The 6,035-nt window shown below is 41.3% G+C and overlaps 1 pseudogene; it reads left to right on the top strand.

Annotated features, from left to right (window-relative positions):
* Window positions 1–2,255: 2,255 nt before the first annotated feature.
* Window positions 2,256–4,198, top strand: LOC147706173 (solute carrier family 2, facilitated glucose transporter member 10-like; annotated as a pseudogene).
* The last annotated feature ends 1,837 nt before the right edge of the window (window positions 4,199–6,035 follow it).

Here is a 6,035-nt window from a genome sequence, read left to right as displayed (position 1 = left end):
AAGCTTTCAAAGCACTCTCCCTGCATCTTCTTGCATTTTTACGGCAAAAGCAACTTTATAAAGTTCTGAAGAGCACCAAAACCTACTTCTTCCTCTCGACTTACTAACCCAAAATTCATAACCTTCCAATCTAGTGTAAAGGAGCCACCTAGTGTGTTATGTTGCAATAGTTCACACAGAACAATCAGGCATTATTAAACAAAGGACCATTTCAAAACCCTAATGAGTACATGCCAACCCTCCAGATTCAGGTGGGAGAATACTGATTTCAAGGCTAGTTTCCCGCCTCCTAATTCCTATATTTTAAAACAGATACCCAAGAGACCTTTAGCCAGGAGTGGTCTAGTGAGACTCGTAGTATTCATTGGCATTAACCTGCTCCTGTAGGCCAGTGCACAACATTTGTGTCATTCAATATAGCGCTTTTCTGTGTTGCTGACAGGAAAGGGGGAAAAACAAATGTATCTAAATTTTTGAAATCCTATCCTGCAGCACCATACTTTTAAGTTCCAAACATGACAATTGACCCTACTCAGGCCTTGTATTTTTTTTTTTTATATATAGCGCAAACTCGACTTGAAGGTATTGGAGCGCTTTACATGAGCACCGTATTTTACATTACACATTCAGGCACGGGGAGATTAAGTGCTTTGCCCAGAATAACAGGATGTAGATGCGAACCTGAGGCTCGAACCCTGGTTTCCAGCACCAAAGTCCGGCGTTTATGCCGAAAGGAGAAAAATAATCTCCCAATTACTTTTCTAAAATCTCCCACTTTCTTCTTCAAAAATGATGTAATGTATTCTAATGTTGATGATTGTTCATGTGTCATAGGGTAAGAGGACAAGCTTTGTTATCTTTCGTTGGATGGCCCCTTTAATGTATTTGCCCTCCAGCTCTGTTCCTTCATTCCTCCCCATAAAAGCAATTAGAAGCAGTGACGTGAGGGCTATGGAACAATGGGGCATATGTAGGTAATTTCCATTTTGCGATTCTCAGATAGCGATTTTGAAGGAATCGCTATTTGAGACTTGCAAAATGGAATGTAGGTAATAATTCGCAATTTTTTTGTGAATCTCTAACATTCCTTAATTGCGATTAGCAAATTGCGAATCGCAATTAAGGAATGAGTGTCCCATTCATTCCTACGGGCCCCTCGGCCCATAGGAATGAATGGGGATACATTCTCAAATTGCGATATCTCTATGAAAAAATCGCAATTTGAGAATCGCAATTCCAAGGGTGCCAGGGTGTCCAAAGGACACCTGTTGCACCCCTGGAATGTGTCTGTAAGTACATGTGGCGCACATACATGCCCTAAGGGCATGTCTGTGCGCCACATGGCACTTTGATTTTTTTTTAAAAATGCATTTTGACAGGAAATCACAAAATACTAACTACTTGAAGTAGGTGATATTTTGCGATTCCTTAAGCCAAAATCGCAATTTTAAAAACACCCCTACATAGCAATTAAGGAATCGCAAAATTGTGATTCCTTAAATGCTTGAACAAAATAAGGAGTCGCAATTTTTGCGATTCCTTATTTTGCTAAGTAGCACCTATATACCAAAACGCTGTTTGCGATTCGCAAACTCCGAAATTCACAGAATTTAGGGCGTTTGTAAATCGCAAACGCCTACCTACATATGCCCCTTAGTAAATAAACGAAAATCAAATATCAGCTTGTAATTCTGATGACAGTTGATGACTTTTAAAGCTATTAAAAAATTATTTTTGAAAACTAACCTCCTTTTTGTATTGTCTTTTAGGGGCTGGTATGCAATTCCTCCTGTTGGTTGTGAATCTGCTCCTTGCCTGCGTCTGTGTATACGGATATCCAATCGTTTTAAGTGCCCTGCATCAGCTTCAGATAAACACCTACTTACAACGGTTTATAGAAGAAATCCTCTTACCTGCTTTGGCAATTGAAGTTGTCGTTGCATGCCTTTTTGGAAGAATCACCTTTTATCGTCTGTTGTCCGGCGCGGTGGATTTTACAGTTGCGTTCATGCACGGATACTTTACTGTGCGCACTATATTCGCCCTGTCTGTACTTCAGATAACCGTTTCCCAGCGTATGTTCCTAGAAAAGATCCTTGTTGGTGCTATGGCAATTGGAGCAGTTCTGGGATGGATTTTTGGAAGAATCCTTCTCTATCATCTGTTCTCCAGGGTCATGTATTTGATCTTTGGGGCCATCTTTGTATGCTGGTTTGTGACTATCATACGCCCCCTGTGTCAGTTTTAGATAAACGTCTACCTCCATTTGTTCCTAGAAGAGACATGCTTTAGTATTAGACATTCGCATTATATGCAGTTTGGCAGGAATCCTCCTGTTAGTAGAACCTCAATGCTGGCCAGCAAAGTGGTACTTCTAGTGAGAAAACTAATTTTAATGTAGTTAGGATCATTTGAATGGCATGGGACAGGCGCGTCATCTTAGGGTTTACTATCTCTATCTAATGCACGTCTATCCGTATCTCTGTCTTTGAGATGGTGAGCCCTCATCAACAAGGCATGCTGGGGTCACTTCATGAGACTGGGACTATGACGATTAATATTTTAGATGTTGGTATTGAAATTATTTCTTATATGATATATATAGGAGGGCTGCAAATATGTTTGGATGGCTTACTGTGGCAACCCCTATTCGGATTTTCAATATTCTGTTCCTCCCATCTTATACTCCAAAATTAAATATGCAGCATCAAGAAATCCATAAGTGAATAATTCTATTAGAGAACACTGAAGAAACCAAAGGATCTAACCGTGAATTTAATTGTGAGCGCCAAAGTTCATTTATTTACCTCCTTTGCTCAAGGGACAACATGAGGATGAGAACTTTGGTTGACCTTGGTTTAGTCCTCTTTCAGCAGCTAACTGGCCAACCCAATGTCCTTTACTGCTCTGCATGAACGATCTTTAGCTCTGCAGGTTTCCAGCATGATTCTTCAGCCATTTTGGGCCATATGTATCTTTGAAATTCGCATTCGCAAAGGCCGAAATTCGCGGAATTTCGGCCTTTGCGAATGCGAATTCGCAAAATGATATGTATGAAGGAAAATCCAATGCAAAATAAGGAATCACAAAATTTGCGATTCCTTATTTTGCGATTGCATTTAAGGAATAGCAAATTTTGCGATTCCTTAAATGTAATGTAAGAAGGCAAAAAGAATTGCTAAATGGCCTTAAGGAATTGCAAATTACCATCAACTTCTAGTTGGTGGTAAGTTGCGAATTCCTTAAAAAATGCACATTTTTGCATTTTTCAAAATGCCATGTGATGCACATACATGCCCTTAGGGCACGTATGTGCACCACATGTGCACCTATGCTTATTTCAGGGGTGCAACAGGGTGTCCTTTGGACACCCCTGCACCTTTGAAATTATTCCCAATTTGCGATTAGCAAATTGCAAATAGCAAATTGAGAAAAATTCCCATTCCTTCCTATGAGCCTCCTGGCCCATAGAAATTAATGGGAAAGTATTCCTTAATTGCGAATTCGCAATTTGCGATTTCGCAATTAAGGAATATCAAGAAATTGCTAACAAAATGTGTTTTTCTTGATGCATACCATTTTGCGACTCTGAAATAGCGATTTCTTAAAAATCGCTATTACAGAATCGCAAATTGGTTCCTTGGTACATATGGCCCTAAGTCCCCCTTGGGCTTGATATGGTGAAGGGTATGTCGACCTTGGTTTCCCAAGTCTGTGCTGACAAAGCTGGAGGAAGAGTCCTGGTGCTTGCCGGATGTGCAATGATGTCAATATAGGTCACAGGAATAGGTTGAGCACGTTTTTGAATTTCACTGAAGTCTCACAATAGTTGCAACAGCATCATAATATCAAACTAGTTTCCAGTGACTCCCTGGGCAGACCACTACTAGCAATCTGGAGGTCAGGAGTAACTCCATCAACCTGACTGTTGCAGTAACTGGGCCACATGCCCCTAACACAGACGTGATCAGAACTGCAAGTTTAAGGTTGTTTACAATTTTGCTTCTGCTCATAATGTGGGAGACCTCATCCAGTCAAAGGAAATAATGCTACAAAAGAAGCCTATGTCTTTTAATAACACACCGTTTCCTGAGCCTATCACTCTGAACTCTATCAATTTATTAAGCACGATGGAAATAGTGAGCACGCTCTCAATTTGGGGTTAGGCCAAGAAAGTTCAAAGTTTGAACACCCCGTGTTTTAAACAACTAAACCGTATAGTACAGTATGTCTAGGCCGCAAGTAACATACCACTATGTGCTAGTCTCATGCATTACAGAATTACGTTCGAGTTTTAATAGAATGTGTTTTTATCCAAATCATCATGAGTGTTAGAAAAAGAAAGCTGTCTTTTTGGTTAATGGTCATTATATTGAAAAGAATGAGTCCCCTTATTGTTACTGTATGAGAAAATGTAAATATCAAGGGGCAGATTTATGAGTTCTGGCGCATCTCTGCAAATCAGCAGGGATGCGCCAGAACTGATGCGTCACGCAATTCCCTCCTTGCGGCACCACAGATGCACCGCATTTACAATGCGGCACACCATGGTGAAAGGAAGGGCAGATGCGTGACGCATCTTGTGGTGTACGGGCGGCGCATTGCTGGAGTAGCGTTGCAAGTGCGACGCAACTCCTGCAATGTACAGACGCCACCCATACATAACGTGGTGCGTCACTCCTTACGCCTGCTTCAAGCAGGCGTAAGGATTTGATCCAGCAGCGTCGTAAAACTGACTCAGTGAAATCTTGTAGATTTCACTGCGTCAGTTTTACGGGGCTTTCTTACGAGGGAACGGCCACCCTGCGACAGAACGCCCACCTGAAACCTGATGCAGGTTTCATGTGGCGCAGGGCTTTACAACGTGACGCATCTGGCTAGATGCGTCACGTTGTAAATAGGTCGCAGGGATGCGTCATATTTCCGCGCCGTTACGTGACGCAACGGCTGCGTAAACGTGGCGCAAGTCTGACATAAATCTGCCCCCAAGTGTGATAAGAGGAAAACAACTTGGAGGCATGGGTGCTCGTCTCATTAGATCTTGCCTACAAAGCAATGCAAACTGGCTGATTGCGAAATACCTATTGTGAGCTGACTTACAACTTACAGTGGGCTTATAGTTTTCCTATTGCTTACTATTTGTTGGTTTTATTTTCACTTGATTTTGCTTGCATTTAATTCAGTGGCTTTCCTGGCCCCCTCTTGTCCATCATGTGTTTTTCCTTTCCTCATAGCATTGGCAGTTTACCATGCTTTTGATTGGCTGCCTTCTATCGGTTCATTGCTCACTTTTAGTAAACTCCTTTTTAGGAAGAGCATTATACAGCGCACATGCACTGCTCTGGCGAGCTGCTATAGTGCAGGATGGAAGAGAAGCCCTGCCCACTCTCTGCCTATATTTGTCATAGGCTTCTGATTCCGTAATCGGTTTGTTAGTCTTTCCTTCGTATGGCCTTTTTTTCATTTGTAACCTCCCATGACTACTGGCCCCTTTACTTCCGATGTTAGACGGTACGTGTTTATTATCCTGTAAGCACAATTTTCTTTTTTTCTAATGCTTTTCGTAACCAGCACTGCACAGGTGGTGTGCTGCGCTGCTTACGAAAAACGAGAAATATTTCAAAATTGAGTTTGGGGAACTGCGTCGATCAAGTATTTTGACACCACATTATCTATTCACAGCAGAGCTAAGGAGAGGTCGTGTTTAGGGTAACAATAACCATGGCGGAATAGGCTGAGGCAGGATGATGAAAATTGGAGGAACCTGATTTCCAAGAACAGCAGAAATAAAGGGAGCAGACAGTATCTCTTACTAAAACACAGATATCCCTTTGTTTTACCGTAGGAGGTAGTTTGATTGGATCACTGACATAATATTGACCCAAACAGTATCGACCTACCAGAATATCATGTCAAGAATATCGATGTCCAGAATATCGACATCCTATCTACAACATGGAAAGTACAAACATATCAAGAAAAAAATATATTGTTGTTTAAAATATCGAAGTTAAATATATCGGGGTTTTTTAATG

The sequence above is a fragment of the Lissotriton vulgaris genome, chromosome 7, assembly GCF_964263255.1.
Source record: "Lissotriton vulgaris chromosome 7, aLisVul1.2, whole genome shotgun sequence".
NCBI lineage: Eukaryota > Metazoa > Chordata > Amphibia > Caudata > Salamandridae > Lissotriton > Lissotriton vulgaris.
Note: the sequence above shows the minus strand (reverse complement) of the source record. Positions and strands in the feature narration are given on the sequence as shown.